General features: G+C 35.8%; 1 long non-coding RNA gene across 1 annotated transcript in view; it reads left to right on the top strand.

Annotated features, from left to right (window-relative positions):
• The window catches only part of LOC108408902 (uncharacterized), a 49,387-nt gene that overhangs the window by 11,615 nt on the left and 12,689 nt on the right, over positions 1-25,083 (top strand). The window contains exon 3 of the long non-coding RNA XR_012124162.1: positions 1,230-1,298. This is a non-coding gene — a long non-coding RNA (uncharacterized lncRNA). The remainder of the gene's footprint in view (positions 1-1,229; positions 1,299-25,083) is intronic.

Below are 25,083 nucleotides of genomic sequence, written 5' to 3'. Positions count from 1 at the left end.
ATTTTTTTACCAGACACTTGAGCAAAATAGGAAAGACTGATTGCACTTATTAATTGTTAATCTTGAAGAAATGGCCATTTAGACTGTATTAGGGGGTGATAAAATACCTCAGTTTATTGGAGATTTCAACAGTTTTTGTTACAATTTTAAATTTTGTACAGTTAGATTCAACTTCTGCTTTTAAATGCCTATCCTAAAGAAATACTTGCTTATGTATACAAAAATAAAATGCTACTGTAACATTGTAATACCAAAAAAAATTTTCATCAATATAGATATAGCAGAGAGTTATCAGCAAATTTGGAATATTATCCAGCAATTAAACAAAGTGTTCATCCAATTGCGCTGACCCTGGAGTTCTCCTGCCATGTGAAACAGAAGAAGAAGTAGTGACGTTGAGCAGATAGATGACTGGGGTGGATTGCAGGGTTGGGTCATTACTATTTATAACAAGGTTTCTTAATGAGAGCACCACAAACTAAATACAATCACATGGGGTCCAGTGTCAGATCCAAGAATCTGCTTTTTGACAAACATGTTTTTCTTTTTTTAAGCTTTATTAAGGCATATTTTACATATAATATAATTCACACATTTTAAGTGTATAACTCAATGATTTATAGAACTGTTACACCAATTTATATTATCATCACAAATCAGTTTTTGAGCGTTTGCATCAAGCCAATACAATCCCTCAATTTTTTCTACTTCTAATCCTCTTTGCACTCTATGCCCCATACAACTATTACTTTACATTCTCTATCAATTGGCCTATTTTCAAAATTTCATATAAATGGAATCACAGAGCATGTGTCAAAATTTAATATGCATAGGAATCACCTGGGAATCCTGTTTAACTGCAGATCAAGCAGGTCCAGAGGACTTAAAATCTGCAGTTCTAACTAGTTCTCAGATGATGCTGATGTTGCTCTGTGGTCCATGGACCATGTTTTCTGGAGCAGGGCCCTAGAGTGCTTCTGATTCTCATGCACAGCAAATCTCTGGAACCACTGCTGCATACCTGTTTGTACACTCAGATTTTGACAATGAAGATTTGTTCCTGCCTTATATTTATCTTTTTTTTAAGAAAGCAAGATGGTAGGAAGTCTATAGCACTGTCGAAAAATAGCAAGAATTTTAGTCCAATAACAATCACAGAAAACTGTATTAGGTTTCTGAAACTTCTGCAATATTCTTAATTTTGCCATATTTATTCTTTTATTTTCTAGAGAGAAATAAATCACAAAACATGAACATTACTTAAGTCAACAGAAAAATGGAGAAATAGCATCTTGAAGGTAAGAGTCTCAGGAAATAGAGAAGAAAAATATTTGAAAGAAAAATAACACCAAATAATTTTCTGGGTCCTATGTAAAAGTGCACAGGTGGCTGACCTAGGAAGGACTGCAGTAGGACTCAAGCTGTTCTCATTGGCTGTTGATGCTTACAGATAAGTGACAAAAGGCATTTTACTTATGTGCATCTTCTCTTGATAAGTTTAGTTTTAGTCCCTGACTTAAATCACTACTCCAATCCTATTAGCAATTGGACCAGTTTATTTATGTTTTCAGATTGATCTTTCCCCATGTATTCATATGACATAAACTCCTAAGGCAACACTTTTCTAATATTATGCACATCTATTTGGAGCCAGAAGAATGCACCGCTGATTATCTAGCATTTAGTTTCTCCCAGAACAATATCCTGTTGTGGATACAGATACAGAAAGAACAATAATCTATGTCCAGAACTCTATTATCTTTATTGTGAACTCTTGGTTAAGTAGATTTAAATTACGCATCATTTCATCCAAGTTAATCAACTTTATTCAACATGAACTTACCATACTCCATTGTTTATCTCCCTCTGTTTTTTCAATATTGCCTAGTATTGACTTTTAATATGAAGAAAAGCTATGGCTTGGGTAATCCAAAGCAACAGTTAAATTAAAATACTTGGTTTTGAAATGTTTTCAAAATTCTGGGGTTTTTTACTTGCTTGCTTGAGTTATCAAACCACAAAAGTTAGGTACAGAGAATCTGGGTCTATTAGAGGTATCTGAGAAATATCAGAATGAAAGGAATAAAATATGTATTTCTATTTTTCCACTGCTTTTTTGCATCCTAACAGTATATCTTTTTCTCATAGCAATTATTGTTTATTTTATGCAACAATAAAACATCTTTTGACCAAAAATTTTATAAGAAATTTGTCATTTCTAATGACCTTAAAAGGAAAATTGAAGTTGTTTCTTAGGAAATGTTTATATATTTGACCAAGTGTTATCACTTCTACAAATACACCTAGGAGAAAATATCTTGAGAGCAGAAAAAATGTTACACTTTGAAGATGCTCATAACATTATTATTTATAAAAGAAAATTTAGGTTGAAAATAACCCAAATGCTGGATAATATGGAAATAGTTAAGTAATTTAGGTATATTTGTTTGATTAAATAAGCCAACAGTTGAAAACAGTTGTTAATGGTGAATTTCAACATGCATTATCTATAACTGTATTCATTAATTTATTCAATAATTAACTAATGTTTTTAGTATATATCAGGCACTGTATAATAAAAAAAATTTGTATGATAAAGTTTTATAAAGCAGCATGCAAAATTATAAATTATATATTATTGAAACTGCTTTAGTACCACAATACTAAAAATTATGAATATTAAAAGATCAAAAGAAAAGTTAGCAACTGAAAAATGAATGTTTATCTTCTAATTTTCAGTATATTGTAATTTATATATTAATTTTTACAAAGACAATTTAAAAATGTAAGAAACAGATAGAGTTTGGAAACCATGACTTACAAAAATTAGTGACAGAAGAATTAAAATACACTGTCTAGGTTTCTATATACATCAAAAACATGCGCTGTCTCTTTCAGTTTCTTTATTCTCTGTATGCATAACAGAGCTTGTCTACTCTAGTTATTTTCTATTTCAATATCAATGATAAGCAGGCCAGAGGGCTCCCCGTCTTTGAAAATGTACTGTATAACAGATTAGTTATAAGGTATCAGTAAATTGGATCTAAACCCAAGGCATTTCTCATAACACATATCAATGCTGTTTTTCAGATTTTTGCTTGTCACTTCAGTAACAGCACAAGTAGAAGGCTAACTTAGCCTTCAGAAAAAATCTCTTCAACTGACATTAATTTTTATTTCCAGTAAAGAAAACTTGAGTAAAGAAACTCACTACCTGTCTACATTAATTACAAACTAAATGAATTTCATATATAGTTACATACATAAGTTTCTTTCAGCAAAATTCCTAAATCTGCAGAATACATCTGAATTTTCTTGACACAGGTAATGAAAGGAAAAAGAGTGCACCGAGGAACTATTGATTTGATAAAGTGTGTTTTCTGCTAAATATTCTCCTGCTAACTTAGAAGTTGTAAAGACCATCTCATGATGGTTAATTTGATGTGTCACCTTGGCTAGTCTAGGGTATAGTATTTGATCAAACACTATTCTACATCTTTCTGTAAAGGTATTTTTTTGGGACAAGATAGTATTTAAATCAGTAAACTTTGAGAAAGCAGATTACCTTCCATAATGTGAGTAGACCTCATGTAAACAGCAGAAGAATTTGAGAAAAAGACTCATCTTGCCTGACAGATTTCTGCCAGCAAACTGCCTTTGGACTTGAACTACAATTCTTCCTTGCTTCTCTAGGCTGCTGGCCTGCTGTGCATATTTTCGACTTGCTGATTTCCAAAGTTATATGACCCAATTCCTAAAGATAAAGCTCTCTTTCTTTCTCTGAAATAAATTTCTCTCAATAGATGATAGATAGATGAAAGATGGATGATAGATAGATGGATGGATAGATAGATAGATAGATGATAGATAGATAGATAGATAGATAGATAGATAGATAGATAGATGATAGACAGATGATAGATAGATAATAGATAGGAAGAAAGAGACAGTCAGAGACAGATACACACACACACACACACACACACACATGCTATTGGTTCTGATTCTCTGGAGAACCCTAATACATCATCTTATGTAACATCTTTATCACTTTGACTATTACTAATGCCTAGTATACTAGCCTCGTTCTCTAAGTATCATGGTTACAGAGTTGCTTATGGAATATAAAATAATTAGCTATGTTATAATTTCAAAGGAAATTCTCTTGTAGTTCAGCTAATGAACCAAGTCCTATTCCACGTGTCTTCCCCATCAATCCCTTTTAGATACATTTCCCAATAAGAGGACAATTTAGATATTAAGGCTAGGAATGATTGACATTTCAAGAAAATCATAGATAACCTAGGTTTTACTGGGAAATTTTTAAGCAAATGAGTCATTATATTTAAAAGTTCAAATATATTTAAGTATATTGGAGAAATGGATTTTTATGTTATTTTATTGACAATACTTACAGGGTGAAGGAGGTCAGTGTTCTTCATTATAGTTAATAGGTAAATCCAAATGGTTTTATAGAGCTTTACCACAGATTTGATACCACACATATTTTTTGAAAGCTGTGCTTTTCATTTGTTGTGAACTCATTTTTATGACTCCCCTTCTGTCAGGTCAAAAAATCTCTGAGTTATCTGGAAAGACTAATGGTTAAGAATGGCACAATATTGTTTTCCACAGTATTTAAGACGTCATCTTAAATAATTTTACATTTAAAGAAAAGAGAAAAAGAAACTTGCAAGAGCAAATTTCTCCCACCTAAGAAGAAAATATTTTTCTACCAAAAGTCTTCATTTAAAGCCCTTACCTACAGCACAAAAGATAACACTCTGATGGAGAAAACAATCAAAATCAGCATGTCCATATGACACTAAAATAACATAAAAATTAAGCTCCATATTTAAGGGTTTCATTGAATGGATCAAATATTAGTCATATCCACTATTGATTTGATTTGTATATTCACTATTGACTTGAGAGGAAATTTTACATCAGTTCTATCTCAGTTCTCTTGTTTTTACATGTACCCATAGCACATGGTTTAAGGACACAAACAATTAACATAACACATTAAAAGGGAGTTGTAATATACTGACTATAATGTAGAGCTTATTCAGAGCTATGTGGTGATGGAATTATCTGTATAGCTCAATTATGAACTTCCAATCTCAAGGCTGTACAACACATTCCTTAAGTTACTGGGAAAAATATAGCACAGAAAATTTGGAGGTAGATATTAGTGTACCCTGAACTATAGGGATTAAGTTAGTGAAATAAGGAGGAGTACAAATATTTATGAGAGTTAGATGGATAGAGATTGATAGTAACTTCATATTGAAAGAATGTGGCCCACCTGTCCAGGGCAATATGAGTTGGAGTAAATAGTGTTCTAGGGTACAACAAGGAAAAATCATTCAGTATCTTCACAGAAGTAACCTGTGGAAAGTTGCATAGATTATTCAAACTCTAGTATACCTGTAAGAGTAAAATGAATAGAAGCGAAGAGTCTGCTAATAATTAGGACAGCAAACAAAGTGACAATAGAAACGGTTTAAAAAACAGGAAGAGGGAAAAAGATGGCAGCATGAGAAGTGAGGCAGAAACCTGCTCCCAAATCCACATATAACATGACAGTACAGCAAATACAACTAATCCTGAAAGAGTGACCAGAAAGAACACTGAAACATATGGCCTACATCTGGGGAAAAGAGAAGACCTCAAGCAAAAGGGTTAAGTGGCAAAGCTGTGATCTGGCAGGACCCAAGCCCTTCCCCTGCCCCAGCTCACAGGCAGGAGGAAGAGAAATGGAGCAGGGAGCGAGTAGAAGCCCAGGAATGCTGAACACCTACCCCTGGAGATCTGCTCTGGGAGCACAAACCCACATTGCATGGTGCTCTGGAGATTGTTTGGGTTGGAAGGCAAGGACAGGCATAATACCCAGAGAGACTGAGATTCTAGATGCTTGTGGAGAACAGGTACCTATAAACATCCACTCTGGAACAAAAGAAAGGTGAGTAATTTGAAAGACTTCCCTGCTAAAGGGGCAAGGATTACACAGAGCTTGCTGCTCAGGAGAAAGGCCATATGGACAAAATAGTCCTGGTGCACTCAGCCCAGCAGGTTAGCAATATTCAGGAGCTTCTTGTGCACCATCCCCCTGGCTGACAATGCAGAGCCAAGGTCTCACTGAGGTGCACAGCCTGCCTCTCCTGCCTTCTAGCCAGCACTGTTTTGCAACCTGTTGCCCTCACCATCATGCCAAGCCAGCCAGATGGTGGTCCTCCCTATGGCATCTATAGGAACATGACACAGAGGCCCCTCCTTGTGCACTTGACCAACTGTACCTGGCAATGGAGGCAGGCACTACAGCTGGGAAGCAGAAAAGGGCTCTTTCCTCCCAGCAGGAGCCAGCACTGGTGGCCTGTGACCACCACCATTGCTCCAGGTGCTGGGCAGCTCCAGAGAGTAGAGCTTCTGGGCACTAGTGGGTGTCACCTACACAAAGTTATTATCCCATGGTAATCATTAGAGATATGAAATGGTAAAAGAATCTGGTATAAATCAAAATCCCTCAAACACCAGAAAGAGAGCTAAGCAAAACTGAAGTCACCATTCTTCTTGATAAAGATTTCAAAATAAAAAGCATAAACATGCTCCACATTGCTAATTATCTGGGAAATGCAAATTAAAACCACAATGAAATATCACCTCACACCAGTTAGGATGGCCAACATTGAAAAGACTAGGGACAACAACTGCTGGCGAAAATGTGGAGAAAGGGGAACTCCTCTACACTGCTGATGGGAGTGTATATCAGTTTAACCATTGTGGAAAAAAATATGGAGGTTCCTCAAAAAACTCAAAATAAAAATACCATTTGACCCGGGAATTCCACTCCTAGGAATTTACCTGAAGAAGAGAAGATCCCAGATTCAAAAAGACATATGCACACCTATGTTTATTGCAGCACTATTTACAATAGGCAAGACATGAAAGCAACCTAAGTGTCTATCAGTAGATGAATGGATAAAGAAGATGTGGTCCATATAGACAATGGAATATTATTCAGCCATAAGAAGAAAACAGATCCTACCATTTGCAACAATGTGGATGGAGTTAGAGGGTATTATGCTCAGTGAAATAAGCCAGGCAGAGAAAGACAAGTACCAAATGATTTCCCTCATTTGTGGAATATAAGAACAAAACAAAAACTGAAGGAACAAAACAGCAGCAGACTCACAGAACCCAAGAAGGGACAAGTCATTACCAAAGGGAAAGGGACTGGGGAGGGTGAGTGGGAAGGGAGGGAGAAGGGGATTAAGGGGGCATTAATGATTAGCACATATAACATGAGGGTGGCATGGAGAAGGCAGTGTAGCCCAGAGAAGACAAGAAATGACTCTAGCATCTTACTATGCTGATGGACAGTGACTGTAATTGGATGTGGCAGGGAGACTTGATCACATGGGTCAATGTAGTAACCTCAGTGTTGCTCATGTGAAACCTTCATGAGATTGTATACCAATGATACCTTAATAAAAAAATAAATAGACAGGAAGAAATGTGAAGCATATGAACCACCTAGCAGCAATGAAAAAAGAAACTGCTGGCAGCTGGCCCTTCCAATAGTTCATAGGATATTTGCACAGGACTCAAAGTCATAATAGCTACTCAAATATGGGTTCTTCAAGGGAGTACAGACACAAGAGGCATTGACATAAGGCACACATATTTAATTCATGTATTTTCTAAATAACAAAATGATGTATATTTGAATATTGATCAAAGTATTTTTACAGTACACATTTTTGTGACTGATCAATAAAGGAGACTAGTAAAATTCTTCTTTCCCTGAGAAAATACAGTCAATAATAATACCTTGATTTGAAAAAGTAATTCTAAACATAGCCATAGTGGTCAACCAGAATTGTTAGCCTCCCTTGAATGTAGTTATCTCATTAAAAACAAATCATTCCACAGCATGCAACAAAAGTTTGGAAACTTAAAGAATATTTTGGCTTTTTAGATTTCCCCTTGTCTTGATGTCTTCTCCTTCTCAACTTCTGTGGCAAGCTTCTCATTTACTCAGATCAGTTAAATAATCAAGTTTCTCAGTATTGAATATTGGGTTCTCTTCTCTTCTCACTTATACTCTATCCCTTGATTCTCTTTTCAACACTTATGCCTTCCATTCAATTACCATCTGATGGCCTATCACTCCCATATCACTAGTCCAATCACATTGTTCATAATGCTTATCTATATATCTATATATCTATATCTATATCTATATCTATATCTATATCTATATCTATCTATCTATCTATCTATCTATCTATCTATCTATCTATATATATATATCTGAGTTATATATATGAGTAACTTGGCATCCTGGATATCAGTTTGGATGGCTCACAAAAAAATCAAACTTTTGAATATTCAAACATTTGAAACATGAATTATTAATCTCCTTCTGCAAAATTTGCTTTTTCTCCATCTGTTGTTTTAGTAAAGGGCATTTCCTAGCCATGTCATTCCCTTATCCATCATTCTCTGTGTTCAGTTAGTCACCAAGTCCTCTTGACTCTACTCCCAAAATATGTATCAAATATATATGATTCTCATTTTCACTGTCTCTACCCTAATTCCATCCATTATCATCTCCTCCCAGATCACCACAAGAACTTCTAAATGGTCTCCCTGCTTCCCTTTTATTTTCAGTCTAATTCTTTCTGACACATATGCTAATGTGACTTTCCCAGAACATAATCTGGATCATGTCACTCTCCAGCACAAAATTCTTCCAGGCCCCATTGTTTTCTATTAATATCTAAAAACCCTAGAAGATCTTTTCAGATTCATCTGATGCCACAGTTCTTTCATTTTCATCTCCACTTGCACCCCTTGATCACTCAACTCCTGACCCATCAGGCACTTCTCAGTTCCGCAAGTATGTCAAGGTCTTCTCTGTATATAGCTCCCAAAGGTGCAGTTTCCTCTAACCAGATTATTCTTCCCTCCTCCCAGTCTCCCCTGCTGTGATTTACATGAATAATATTTTAGTATCTACAGCACAACTTCCTCTGAGAAGCTTTCCCTAAGTACATAACCAAAGATAGAACCCTGTTATACTTGGAGACTGCATACAATGCTTCCTTTTGACATTTTTATGTTAAATAATCATATATTAGAGTAATCATATGTTTAATGTTCTCCTCTCCTCTTGGACTCAAGAGAATGGGGTCATTTTAGTTTTGTTTAGTATTATATACTCTGTATGAAGTCAATGAATAGCTCATGTTAAATAAAATAAGAGTTTTATTCTGTTGAATGTTAATAGGAAATACCCATAATGGCACTGATACAAGTTGTTTCCCTCAAAATGCTTTGTTTAATTTATATAGCTTAACATGACTTAAAAATTATAAACACTTGTTAAAATTCTTCATAACAAGTTTATTAACTTCTTGTTCCATGAGGGACTTCTTGAATAATCTCAGTCCACAGGATTTAAGAGTATTTGCTCACAGTTTGCTTAGAGGTCACTCTATTTATTTCCCTTAGAGAAGTTATTTTCCTTTAATTTGAGTGTAAAATCTTTGAGGATTTGCTCTCCTATATTTAAACTACATTGCTTATTTTTCAAGGAGGCAGACCCTCTTTAATCTTTTTCTATCTATAATTATATGGAATTTATGTGTATGCCACTAAATTTCAGTCATTTGTATTTTCTAAACTGCTGTCAGCAAGCCGATCATATAAGGACTGAAGATGGGATACCTCACTAGAAAAATATTTAGAGAGAAAGAAGTAACTATGTGGTACTGGCATAGCCACTTACTCCAAAAGCTAAAGTAAAGCAATTTGATTTTGGTAAGATACTACTTCAGTGAGCTAAGGGTTTGTGTAATTTTCTGTCATGTTGCTATGATGTAATTTTGCTCCCGCAAGCCAGATTTTCTATTAAATATTTGAAACTGCACATCACTTCCTTTGACCAGTAACTTGCTCCCCCTGGTGGTCTTGTTAAGTTCAAACTGTCGTCCAAGAACAGATGTTTAATTCATAATTCGGCTTTTTTTCTCAATGTTTTCAAAGACTGACATCTCAACACCACATTTCCAGGGTAATATGAGTTGCTACTGAACTTACTGTTACACAGAAATGCTGTCCCTTGATTTGGAGGAATCATCCCAGTGGTATCTCTATTTCAAAAATCTGTCATTATCATAGCCCTTAAATCAAACCAATTGTATGTGCTTAATGAGTTAACATTAAACAACTGAATGCTTATCATAAGGATCTACCAAGACAGACCAATATCTAAGAACATGGGGGGAAAGGCAAAGAATTCCTGTTTGGGAAACATTTGCAGCTTGACACTGTAATATTATTTCCTATTCCACTGAGTATTATTACAAGTTAAGGAATTCCTTTTGAAATCACAGAATGTTTCTGACATAAAGAAGATACAAGTTGAAAACTAATTGGATTAAGTAGCACTTACTTGGATCCAGTCTTCTGAAATAAGGTAGAACATTAAAAATAAATGGCCACATTTCTAAAGACCATTAAAAATAAATGGTCTTTTCTCATTTGACACCATGTAAATATGTCAGGGGTTTAATAGTAGTAGAATACAAGCTAAATTCTGAGTCAAATGCTAAAAGAGTATATTTATGTCAAAATGTCATATTGGGTTCTAACTTAAGAAGCTTCCCAGTGACATGCTCACAGAGCAAAGGGAGGAGAGCTGTCCTCAGCTGAGTGCATGTGTGCTCCTGAGCCATGCTTGGAAGTGTTTTACTCTGGGCTCTTCGTGCTGGAGCAGGCATTCAAAAAGAAATCTACAATGTGTTTTCCTCAGATGTCAATGTGTGAAGACTGAATTTTTTAAGCCTCCTATCTGTCAGAGCCCAGTGAAGAGATGGATTCACTCCAGTAAGTTTTGAAAAAGCTACTGACCATTAAGAACCATGAATAAAAAGGGAAATCAGAAAGAGCTGAGAAAACAGAAGGAAGTGAGTTGACCATTTACATCTTAAGTATAAAGACCTCCAGGATGTTTTTGGTTTAACAATACGTTTACATAACAAATACTTAAGAAGATTTGGAACTCCTTGGGTAGGGATTTAGGTGATTTTAGGGACTTTTCATTCAACCACTATTCAGTGCTGATTTATATTAATGCTACTGAATTTATCGCATCAACATTAACTGCGTATGTGCTAGTAGGTACTGTAACTGCAGAAATAATAACTAGTAACGGCAGCACATATTAAGAATCCTCCAGAGAAATCATCCTTGACACTCTTTTGTAAGATCAGGGCATCTATGAAGCTTTTCGTTATTGATTTTGAGATACTGGAAGGTGGACAAACCTTTTCCATTTATGGGAGCCCTAATCTGAACAGAGAGCCAGCTGGTCTCTGCAAACCCCTCTGTTAAATTTAGCATGGGGATTTGTTGTACAGAGTTCTCCTGAACCAATTAAAAATTGACGTTTTTCACCCCCCTGTAATTAATGCAAATGAAGGGATGCAACTTATTTTCAAAAGCCGATTACACAGGTTTATTAAGATGAAAATTTACCTAGACCCAGGTTTACAGGTAAGTAGTGTTTAGCCCACTAATATGGTAGAATATGAATTCTAAGCCTGTGTTCTACATAATGGAAAATCCATTATCTACATCTACAAAGCAAGGGAGAAAGTCCCAGAGACTGAAAAATATAATAATGAAGTATACTCTTTATAGAAATGGTAAGGAGAAAGCAATTCACCAGTTTCATTTTAAAATGAACTTTTCTATAGTTCCGTTTTGCTTCAGACTTAGGAAATGCTAGCTTTAAAAAGCATATAGCCTTTGGATGATATACATAATGAAAATCACCACAATGGATGCATTTATGAAAACCATAAACTTTTGTTCATTTCCTCTATTTTTATCTGTCCACCTGAGTAATTAAAGGGGAGCTTCTGGACACACTGGACACATTTGGGTCACAATTCAAACACATAATCGCCCTGCCTCAGAGGAAAGGTGAACAAAGGTAAGAAAAGCAAACACTTTAGAAATGACCTTGCATTATTCTTGGTGCTACAGCAAGAAGATGCAATTCTAAGGGTGATGATGGAAAGGAATAAAATGCAACATTCATTTTCCACACTGAGAAGCCAAATAATGCTTCGTTAGTAGTTTTTCTATGGGAATGTTTTCTAGTATTCACCACTTAATCATAGCTGAAGTCCTTGCACATAAAAAACACAATGTTATATTTAATTTTTAGCCTTTAGAAAGATGGATACTGTGTATATGTTAAAAGCAGCAAATATAAAGAAACAATTATGTGATATTTAAAGAAAATATTCCCAGATATCACAGATCAAATACAATAATTTTGAAAACTGAAAGACATGACACCAAAATGAAAATTTGGGGCATGAGATAATTAACATGGGGTTAGAAAAGGCCACCAAAGCTATGCTGAAACTAAAATTATTGCCACAATATAAATTAGGCCATTAGAAATTGAGTGTGGGAGTTGAACCAGCATCCTTGGCATGATACAGCACCCTAGAACATCTCATTAAATACTTCAAATTGATCCAGTGCTTGAACATCCTTATGTTTTTATTTACTGATTTAAATTCAGTCCTACAAAGCTGAGACAGACTACATGCTAGAACCTAAAGAAGAGCTAGGAGGGAGGAAACATTTTTACTGGGTTCTTCAAAATAAATCCATTTCTTATATAAATTGTTTCAGTGGTCTTCCAGGGCATGACTTTTCTTAAGTGAAATGAAGATTGAAGGTTTTTCTCTCACTGAGACATTTACTCCTTCATTTTCTAATGCCTTTTTGTAAAACTAAATCCCTAATTTTTTCCACCTTTATTTTACAATTTGGACATATGCAGATATTTGAGATCCCAACCTAATAAAATGTGTATACTTTTTGCTTCTAAATAACTAGTGAATTTTCCAATGATATTGCTTATCATTTTCATTATACACTCGGTATGTCGATTATCCCTTAGTGTTTTCATTATCTTTCACACACATGCACACACACACTTTTTAATATTTTACTTTCTGGAAAGACTTTCTCCTGAGCCTTATAAACATTTATAAGCATCCCAAGAGTCTTTACTCTCAAGTATGTAGTTATTGGCTCTCTGTCTTTGTAAGACTTCTTAATACCTTGCTTTGAATATTTAGTATACCTTTTTTTCTTTTCTTTCATAATTTTAACCACGTGGCTCCAGAGGGCATTTGCTATGGGGCATCCAGATATGGCCAATGTAGGTTCTCTAAATGGCAAACTAATAGATCCTGTTTATGCAGAAAATGTAGGCTTTTCATCTATTCTGAGGACATAACAGGAACTCACAAACCTAATCCAGAGCATGATTAAACTGCGGAAGGCCATGATTGTGCCCCTGGGACTAGCTTATACCCTTTCACTCCCCTGCTACTGGTCAAGTCCTTTAAAGAAGGCATGGGCAGCAACACATAAGAGTGTTGCCTGGGGAAATTCCACCGGCTCTTGAAACAAGTAAACTGCTCCTTTGGGGTAAATAGAGACTGTTGCCACAGAGCCAGCCTGGTTTCTTTCTCATTTACTTTCCCTCTTCTGTGACTGTATATCCTGCTCTCAGAAACAGGTTGTTTTTCTTTCTAAGTGTTTCTTTCAGTCCACCCCAGGGAGATTTCTTGTTTACATTTTACTTCAGCCTAGGGAAGGCTACTTTCCTTGGCTACTAGCTACCATTTCAATAGGGAATCAGGAATCAATACCATGAATCATTACTGTAGAAACCAGTTTGCAGTTCTCTGCCACCTTCTGAAGGAGTTTTCCCATCCACCAGAAACTGCTACAATTTACAAAGAGGGCATATGTTCCAGGAACTAGATTATCTTTCCTTTATAACCTTAGCCTAGAATTTTCCAGGGGCATTACAATGAATTTGCAGTAGCAGTCTGTTGGAACTCTGAAAAACAGTCCATCTGCCCACATAGTGGATTACTTAACAACACCTGAATCCTGGCCTTGTAGAAATGTTGTAACAACTAAACAGCAGAGATACGTGGAACTTTGAGGTATTGCAATATCACAACACTTGACATCCTTGTCACCCTTACTTAGAACTCAAAAGGTACCCCTTCAGTCTCAGTTCCATAGAGATTTGTGCTAAACTGTTCTTACTTAGATTTGCTGATCTTCTCCTCTTAAAACTTAATCTATTCCTTCTAAAATCCCTGTGCTGTGGTAAACAAAGCAAAGCAAAGCAAAACAAAGCCCTCTTTCACATCTCTTCAACAAAAATTTCCTTCAGTTCCTTGCTTTTGTTGAAAATTGCCCCTTCTTCTTACACTAATTCCAGCTCTCTGAAACGGAGGGGTGAAGTCGCAAGGATGGGGAATCTCTGCATAGGAAGGTCTCAGCATTCTGCTGGTCTCCAGCTGCATCCACCCCCAGATCAGCACTACGCAACTCTCACCCCTCCTGCCCCACAGACAGACACTGTCTCCATTCATATCATGCCACTTGACTCTATAATCCAGTCTTGAATGAGCCTCTGAGTCATTCTCCCCATTTATCAAAGGATTCAGCACCATGCTTGTCACTTCTCCTCCACTCAAATTCTCATCAATATTCTGGGTTAGTTCAATGCCCTGCAGAGACCAGTCCAATTGCTAGCTTCATCAGTGACCTTCACATCCACCCTATTCTTAGCCTCAAACACAAGCTCTACCTTGGATTTTATAGTAACCTAGAAATACTCCATCTTTAGTTTTAGCTGTAAATTCCCATTTGTACTAACAGCTATTCATTGTCTCACTTATTTATTCCTGCTACAACCGTAATTGAAGCCTCTATAGTCTCTTATTCCTTAAATCCCTACCTTTCCTCAATCTATGAGTAAACTCGATTTTCCTTCTCATGCAGTCTAGACTGACCAACACGAGTGCATTTCTTGCTGACAACATCACATTCCTTTCTCCTTTAACCTTCTGCCAGCCCTGTTCTGAAATGCTCCAACCTGTATCTTGAACATCCCACCTCTTCTCCTTTTACACAAGACCTGTTGAAATGAAATTGGAGGTAATCACACAGTTGTGCACACAGTTGGCCAGAGTAAATTCCCATTCTCCAACACTGCTAGGTGATTGTTCCAACTAACTCCCTTGTACCTTCACAAATACTAGCTACTACAAATATTCTCAATCCTTGTATCCTGCCATATCCACAAACATTTTAAAAATTAATTTTTTATTAAAGTATAACATGACATAAAAAATATGCACATATGTTTACAGCTTGATGGGTTTTCGAAAATGTAATATGCCTTTATAAGCCAGCCCCTTAACCAGGAAACCAAATGTCATAAGCAACCCAGAAGCTTTGCTATGCTTCCTAACCCCCCATTGCTCTGACTTCAAACACAGGTAACTCTGCATTTTTCCTTTTCATTTTCTTTCTCTTCTTCCTTTTTATTTATTCATTTTATTATACTGTCTACACTTTTTTGTCTATAGCTTCTTTAGTTCAATATTATGTATGCTCATCAATGTTATGGTTACAGTACAGCTTTGTCATTCTCAGTGCTATGTGGTCGCCCATTTTATGAATAAACTTTATTTATCCATTATACTATAGGCAGACATTTGATATGCCTGTAGTTGGGGTTATTAAATATAGTAATGTTATAAAAATTTCAATACATGTTTCTGGATGAACATGCTTGTACATTTCTGATGGGTGTATATTTAGGAGTGGAATAATTAGATCATACCACCTCTCTATGCTCAGCTCTACTAAGTAGTGCCAAACTGCTTTCAAAATTGAGTGTAACATTCTATGCTTTTATGAAGACCACCTCATGGACGTACAGTTCAGTGAAAGAAAACAAGTAACAAAGAAGTAAACAAACTCAGTAATGACAGGTTGTAACAGGTGTTATAAATTACATACACAGTGATGGGATAAGCATTTTTGGAAGATTAAAAATGTGCTATATGTGTAATGAAGAAAGAACATTTGAGGTAAAGACATTTGAGATTGGACTTGATTTACCAGAAAAGGTACCCATAGGAAAATGCTGGAAAAACACATACTGTGCAGAAAGAATAAATGCAAAAGCCCTGAGCCAGGAAAGAATATGTTCAAGGTACACAAAGAAGGCAAGAGACCCATTTAGCCAACAGTATAAAAGAGAAAGGGAGGAGCATAGGTTCTGAGATGAGTTAGGAAATGTGAGCAGGATTCAGCTCATGAAACACTTTATAGGCCATTGGCTGGAATTTCTTTAAACTGCATGTCCAGTAGAAGCCTCACGATGTTTACAGCTGAAGGCAAGTAGGGAGGGGAGTTGACACCACTATCTTACTACTCTTCACTCTCACAGTCATCTGAGGAACAGACTGCATAGAGATGGGGGAAACAAGAGCATCCATTAGCAGGGTGACCATTCACCTTGGGAACCTTAAATTTTGTCTAGTGTTCCATATGAGTATAAATAATATTCTTTAATTATTTCAAAAATGCTTTGTTTAAGTTAAGAAGTGAAGTATATGGTCAGTTTATCCATTAAGGAACTTTATTTAGTGGGAGTATAGAAGATAGGTATGATTTTGCCTGAGCAGGAGTAATTAAATTCAAGACCAATTTTGAAGGGAGCACAGAAGGATATATTGATGGGCTGCATATGAAAGGTAAGGGAAAGACTCAGACTGAAAATGGTTTCTAGATCTTTTTTTCCTTAATTGATGGTGGTACTGATTACTAAGATAGAAACTTCTGAAGTAAAAAGAAACTTGGGTGGAGAAAGATCAGTTTAGTCAACTGATTGAGAAATCAGAACAGGAGAGGTGGAAGAAAACACAGAAGACCAAATTAGAGAGATATTTACCTCTCTTCTTCATCCTGTAGTAGAAGAAATACCCTCCTTAACCTGAAGCATGACCCTTGTACTTTTTCTCTGAATCTTCTACCCTTTTTCTTTAATTTGCTTCAAATTCTTAGTTATCCTGGCTTCAATAATATCTTTACCATCTTCTTCTTATTTGCTCTCTTTGAAACTCTATTGATGTGAAGAAATATAAACAATCTTAAAAATAAATAAAAAAATATAATAGCACAATAAGTGAATTAAAGTTGGACAGTTAGATAGTAAAGAAGGTAACTTGAACCTTTGGTAACCACATATTCAAAGCCACCAATGGCAATAAGCACATATCTATTGATAATCACCCTAAATGAAAATGGACTGAATGTACCAATCAAAAGACACAGAGAAATAGAATCGATAAAAAAGCAAGACCCATCTATAGGCTGCTTACAAGACATTCACCTCAAACCCAAAGACATACACAGACTAAAAGTGAAGGGATGAAAAAAGATATTTTATACAAATAATAGGAAGAAAAAGCAGGTGTTGCAGTACATGTATCAGACAAAATAGACTTCAAAATAAAGAAAGTAACAAGAGATAAAGATTGACATAACATAATGATAAAAGGGGCAGTCCAACAAGAGGATATAACCATTACAACTATATATGCACCCGACACAGGAGGACCAACATATGTGAAACAAATACTAACAGAATTAAAGGAGGAAATAGAATGCAGTGCATTTATTTTAGGAGACTACAACACCCCACTCACTCCAAAGAACATATCACCCAGACAGAAAATAAGTAAGGACACAGAGGTACTGAACAACACACTAGGACAGACAGACCTAAAAGACATCTATAGAACTTTACACCCAAAACCAGCAGGGTACACATTCTTCTCAAGTGCACATGGAACATTCTCCAGAATAGACCACATACTAGGCCACAAAAAGAGACTAAGTAAATTCAAAAGATAGAAATCCTACCAACCAACTTCTCAGATTACAGAGGTATAACACTAGAAATAAATTGTGCAAAGAAAACAAAAAGGCTCACAAACAAATGGAGGCTTAACAACATGCCCTTAAATAATTAATGGATCAATGATCAAATTAAAACAGAGATCAAACAATATATGAAAACTAAAGACAGCAACAACACAAAGCCCCAACTTCTGTGGGAAACAGCAAAGGCAGTTCTAAAAGGAAAGTATATAGCAATCCAGACCTATTTAAAGAAAATCAATCAACATCATCTACCACATCAACAAAAAGAAGGACAAAAACCATATGAACATCTCTACAGATGCTGAAAAAGCATTTGACAAAACTCAACATCTATTCATGATAAAAACTCTCAACAAAATGGGTATAGAGGGCAAGTACCTCAACATAATGAAGGCCATATATGACAAACCTACAGCCAACATCATACCTAACAGTGAGAAGCTGAAAGCTTTTCACCTAAGATCAGGAACAAGACAGGGATACCCACTCTTCCCTCTTTTATTCAACATAGTACTGGAGGAACTAGCCATGGCATTGAGACAAAACAAATAAATACAAGGCATCCAGATTGGTAAAGAAGAAGTCAAACTGTCACTATTTGCAGATGACATGATATTGTACATAAAAAACCCTAAAGACTCCACTTCAAAACTACTACAACTAATATCTGAATTCAGCAAAGTTGCAGGATATAAAATTAATACACAGTAATCTGTTGCTTTCCTACACACTAATGATGAACTAGCAGAAGGAGAAATAAGGAAAACAATTCCATTCACAATTGCATCAAAAAGAATAAAATACCTAGGAATAAAGCTAAACAAGCAAGTGAAAGACCTATGCCCTGAAAACTACAAGACACTCTTAAGAGAAATTAAAGAGGACGTTAATAAATGGAAACTCATCCCATGCTCTTGGCTGGGAAGAATTAATATTGTCAAAATATCCATCCTACCTAAAGCACTCTACAAATTGAATGCAATCCCTATCAAAATACCAATAGCATTATTCAATGAACTGGAACAAATAGTTCTAAAATTCATATGGGACCACAAAAGACCCCAAATAGCCAAAGCAATCTTGAGAAGGAAGAATGAAGCAGGGGGGATCTTGCTTCCCACCTTCAAGTTCTACTACAAAGCCACCGTAATCAAGACAATTTGGTACTGGCACAAGAACAGACCCACAGATCAGTGGAACAGGAAAGAGAGTCCAGATATCAACCCAAACATATGGTCAGTTAATATATGATAAAGGAGCCATGGATATACAATGGGGAAATGACAACCTCTTCAACAGCTGGTGTTGGCAAAACCAGACAGCTACATGTAAGAGAATGAAACTGGATCATTCTGTAACCCCATATACAGAAGTAAATTCGAAATGGATCAAAGCCTGAATGTAAGTCATGAAACCATAAAACTCTTAGAAGAAAACATAGGCAAACATTACTTGGATGTAAACATGAGCAACTTCTTCATGAACATATCTCCCTGGGCAAGGGAATCAAAAGCAAAAATGAACAAGTGGACTATATCAAGCTGAAAAGCTTCTGTACAGCAAAGAACACCATCAATAGAACAGAAAGGCATCCTACGGCATGGGAGATTATATTCATAAATGAAATATCCGATAAAGGGTTGACATTCAAAATATAGAAAGAACACACGCACCTCAACAAACAAAACGCAAATAATCCAATTAAAAGTGGGCAGGGGATCGGAGCAGACACTTCTCCAGAGCAGAAATTCAGTTGGCCAAGAGGCACATGAAATATGCTCCACATTGCTAATCATCAGAGAAATGCAAATTAAAACCACAATGAGATATCACCTCACACCAGTTAGGATGGCCAACATCCAAAAGACAAACAATAACAAATATTGGTGAGGATGTGGAGAAAAGGGAACTCTCCTACTCTGCTGGTGGAAGTGTAAATTAGTTCAACCTTTGTGGAAAGCAGTATGGAGGTTCCTCAAAAAACTCAAAATAAAAATATCATTTGACCCAGGAATTCCACTTCTAGGAATTTGCCCTAAGACTTCAGAGTAAAAAGACATATGCACCCCTATGTTTATCGCAGCACTATTTACAATAGCCAAGAAATAGAAGCAACCTAAGTGTCCATTAGTAGATGAATGGATAAAGAAGATGTGGTACATATACACAGTGGAATTATTCAGCCATAAGAAGAAAACAAATCCTATCATTTGCAGCAACATGGATGGAGCTAGAGGGTATTATGCTCAGTGAAATATGCCAGGCGGAAAAAGACATTATCAAATGATTTCACTCATCTGTGGAGTATAAGACCAAAGCATATACTGAAGGATACAAACAGCAGCAGACTTACAGAACCCAAGAATGGACTAACAGTTACCAAAGGGAAAGGGCATGGGAAAAATGTGTGGGAAGGGAGGGGTAAGGGGGGAAAAGAGGCATTAACGATTAGCAGACATAATGTAAGGGGGGTTCACAGAGAAGCAGTATAGCACAGAGAAGCCAAGTAGTGATTCTATAGCATCTTACTACACTGATGGACAGTGACTATAATGAGGTATGTGGTGGGGACTTGATAATGGGGGGAGTCTAGTAACCATAATGTTGCTCCTGTAATGTACATTAATGATAGCAAGAAAAAAAAAACTAGTGGACAGGAGAGGTATTATTATAGATTTTGGTCCCAGAAGCAGAAGCCAGTACACTTCTATTTCTCAGAACCATAGATTTGCTGAGGGAGGAGGGTAGTGTTCTTGCCAAAACCATTAAGGAGAATGAATCTGAGCATGCCTTAATGCAGAGCTTTCAGTAAACAGGAATTACCCATAAAGAAAATCAGGAAGCCCAAGTGTTTCTTTTTGATGAAGTTACGTCCTGCTATAGAAAAGCTGGAAAGGAAATAAGGACTGATGGACTTCCAGCTGTATATTAAACCGGCTATTTTTTCATCAAGGAAAATCTGAGCAGAAGCCCAGATTCAGTAAAGGGAAGAAAAACATGAGAAGGCTGAAAGTCATGAGAAACCAGGGAGAACCAATGGCTACAATTAAAGATGATTTTGGAAAAAACTAACTAATTAAATAAATAAATAAACAAAAAGAACAAATCCTCAACCTTCCATGGACATTGCATCCTTGTCTCACTACCACAATTCCCTGGGCCTTTCGAGCCAAGTTTCTGAAAAGGATAATCTCCATTCAAGATTACCATTCCTGGCATCCCATTTCCATGAAATCACTGGCACTATGATTTCCATCCTCATCACTTTGGTTAAAGTCTCTCCCCAGAAGTACGATCCTGTGCAGCATGATAGATACTTATGATCCTTCATCTGTTGGATTTCTGGCACCCTTTATCCCTTTTGTGCTCCCTCCTTTTCGGACCTGTCTTCATCATTTATTTCATTCCTGGTATTAGTCCTTCTACCTCACTTCTGATTCCCTTTTTGTTGGTCTCTAATATTTTTTTCTACCGTTCCTTAAAATTAATATTCCTCAACAAAGTCAAGCCCAATTTTCTTCTTATTTTAAAAAGTATTCCTTCCAAAGCTTCCACTTGCCTCTTATACTCCCTCAAAAGGACAATAAATATATTCACTGTTTTGATCGTGGTGATGTTTCCATTGCTATATACACAAAGCAAAGCTTATCAAAATTATACAGTTCAAGTACATGCAACTTATTGTAAATAAAGCTGTTTAAAATTTTTGCCCTTTTCTTTTGAATAACTGTTGGCAGAAAATCCATAAAAAGAGAAGACTTATTCCCATAACGCACTTGCTATGGTAGATTTTTTTTCATCTCTAATGGGAAATATCTGGCCATGTGAGTTAAATCATCACCAACTATTTATTGCCTTGTCGTGGACAATCTGTTCCTAGAGGCAAAATTCAATAAAACTAACAAGTGACTTTTCAGGTATGAATCTAGTTATGACTTTTCAGATATGAGTCTGATATGAAGGCACCCAAGTGGTTAATTGTTTTCCTCAGAGTTGTCTCAAGCACAGGTCTCACATTTTGCCTGGACACTCTCTCCTATCTTATGTCAGGAGAACCAGGATGAGTTAGCTCTATGTCTCTTTTTATCTTGGGCCTCCAAAGTTACCACAACTTATTTTTAGAGTATTGTAGTATGCTCAAGAGTACTCCTCTATAAAGTGAAACAGTTTCTAGAGCAGCAACTTCCTGCCTTTACTGAGAGTGGGCAGTATCCCACCAGAAGGACTCGGATTTTCTCTCCTAGTGTCACTCTTGGAAATTCCAAATCGCTTTGCTAAGCAGTTACATCAAGCTTAGGGTTTCATCATTACTGTGGCATGTATTCCAGAGATAGCCCCAGATAGTAGCTTTTCCAAACTTTTCTGCTGTCCCAGAGATTCAACATCCCTTGCTAGATGGGGTATTCATGATCAGAGAACACAACCTGTAGGACAGAAATGCATCCCCTTTGCTTAACCCTGACCTAAATAAAGCCTGGAATGTAGTCTACAATGCATTTTGAAATGCCTTGTTAACATCCTTAGTACTAGTCAAGACAAAAGGGAAGGGGGTGTTACCAGTCCATGCTTGGAAGGATAATCTATACATGATCATTATCAATGGTGAGCCACTTTTGCAGTAAAAACTTACATATAGAAATGAGACATCAGACTCAGGAATTTCCCCTGGGAATCTTTCCCTGGAGATCAGATGTAGCACCCCAAGTTTTCCAAATTGGCTTCAGTGGTATTACGAAAATGTTTTGGGCTGTCAGAAAAAGCCATTTCTGGAGTGTTGATAAGTCAGTAATCCAAAATCATTGTCAGGCATTCTTTGTCTCTCATGTGATACATAGATTTACATTTTGGGTGTATATATTAATAAATATTCATTTGGCATTAGCACCTACTATTTGGCCTAAACCAACCCTAGTCCAATTGCCAAGGATAATTCCAAATTCAAATTCACTATCACAAATAGCAGTGTCTAAATTTCTTTGATCAAGTACTCACATCATTAATAATTAAAAATATAGATATTAAAATAAACAGTTATGCAGGATCAAAATCTATATATGTATTCCTTTTCTTGAAAAATTATACATATGGGTGTGTATGTACTATTATAAACTATTATTTCAAGGCACAATATATGCTGAGGATGAGGTTTATTGTTAAAAATAGTGTATAAAAGCTTATATTTCAAATATTTTTCTTAATAATTTTATAATTTGAAAGAATTTAGTGGACTATTTTAAGAGATCAGAGCTGATTAGATCTTCATTGGTTTCCTTGAAATGTGGCTGGCAAAAGCCCATACTAACAGCAGAAATTTCAGTTGTAACATTCTTTGTGGGGTGAGGAGGAGGTTGCTATTCATTTGTATTTAAAAATATTATCTTCAAGCCAGGGTTATTTTGCAGTATTTATTTTAAACCACTTGTTTATTTTTAGAAGGTTAGTGTAGTTAATACTAGATAATATAATCAATACAACCACCTAATGAGACACATGCAAACTACACTGCCTTACAAAATGCTGAAAGCAAACATCCTTTTGATGTTCAGCCTCCACTCTTCCCTTGGATACCTCATGGATTCTTCACAAAGAAGGAAACATAATGTAATAAGCATGTGAAGACTACAGTACCTATTTACATTTCTAATATTAAGAAGCTTAATTTTTATTTCATCTTCAGGAAAAAATATAAATATTAGCGCTAATATTTTCTTCCTACCCTTCAATGGATTACCGCACCCCAATTCAGACATCACAGATTTATATGAGTGCCTAAGCTGTAATTCCTGTGGGTTTCATCTTCTCTGTATATTTCAGCAACACAAGCAAGATCTCTTTCATCTTGATAATGTATACTTGTATTAAACACAAGTAAAACATTATGTTTCTGCTTTGTCTTAGTCTGTATATTTCATAGCATCTTATTAAATGTTCTTAAATTCCACAACACCTTTTTTAATGAAAAAGGGGTAGATTCTAATTTTATTCTTATCTTATAACAGCATTTAATTACTTCATTCAATATTAGTAAATAAAATAAGTCATTCGCTTTAGAAAATCCTGCAAATAATCACTAATATACAACTGGTATTGATATCTTACAGTCAACAGCCCTGGCCTCCAGCTAGCTCTATTTGATGGGCATTCACTTAGGTTCACCTTCAATAGCAAACTACCCATCTATATGCTCAAGAGATGCAATGAGTGGTGTTGCGCTACCATTATCTAAAGGAATAAAATATGAATCCCATTTTTATATATTCCTGCCCTCTAAGAAAATTAATATTTAAACATCATTAAATATTCAATAGTTTAATTTCATAGCTAGATATTTAGAAAAAGTCACTTAGTCTTAGACACGCACAGTATTGAATAGACAATATCTGTAAAGGCATTATCTGTAAGCAGGGCAAAATAATCTAAAATTGAATGCATCAGTTCAGCGATAATTTTGCATCAGAGTGAAACATGGAATTAATTCAAATTATTTAATGAGTGTCACAAGGTTTAGAACAGGCTAGTGGATCCTCTTGTGAATCATTAAGTTGACTGAAGGACTAATTGAAAAAAAGAAATACATGATGAAAACAAGCAGTAAATACAAAGATGAGGGGAAATAACTGTATGAAAGTAAAGAGGATAAGGAGTTTCACTGAGATTACAGGGATAAACAAGGAGTGCTCCTTGATTCAGTAAATAAAAGTTCTGGAGTTCAAAACTCAACTTGTCCCAGAAAAACCATCTTCTTGATTATCTTGTAGTGTTTTAATTTATAACTCCTGGATTAATGTAATCTTTTTAAGAATGTAACTCTACTTAATGCTCAATAAATATTTGTTTAATAGTTAATATGAATGGATTAGAAAAAGATGTGTACCTGATACAAAGTATACAATTTTTGTTGTTCTGCAGTGTCTAGTATAAAACCTGCATTGTCTCTCTTCTATGGTCCAAAATACTAAGATTTATACTATATATAATTTTACATTGTTCCTGGTAATGTGAGAAAAGTGCTTTTGAAAATATTGAACATTTGGTTGACTTTGCTACTTATGGAACAATACTGTTAGTACTAGGGTTATAGCTAGGAGTTGGGTTAAGTTTAGAGAAATCATGTTTGTAATCTATGGACTATATGCACAATATTTGGGGGATATTGAGGCTTACTGTTAAACTAATGCGACAACAAACATTTTGCAGGCTTTTGCTCATTTATGTTTT

Source organism: Manis javanica, chromosome 13 (genome assembly GCF_040802235.1).
Source record: "Manis javanica isolate MJ-LG chromosome 13, MJ_LKY, whole genome shotgun sequence".
Lineage (NCBI taxonomy): Eukaryota > Metazoa > Chordata > Mammalia > Pholidota > Manidae > Manis > Manis javanica.
This window is presented reverse-complemented; position numbering and strand designations above follow the sequence as displayed.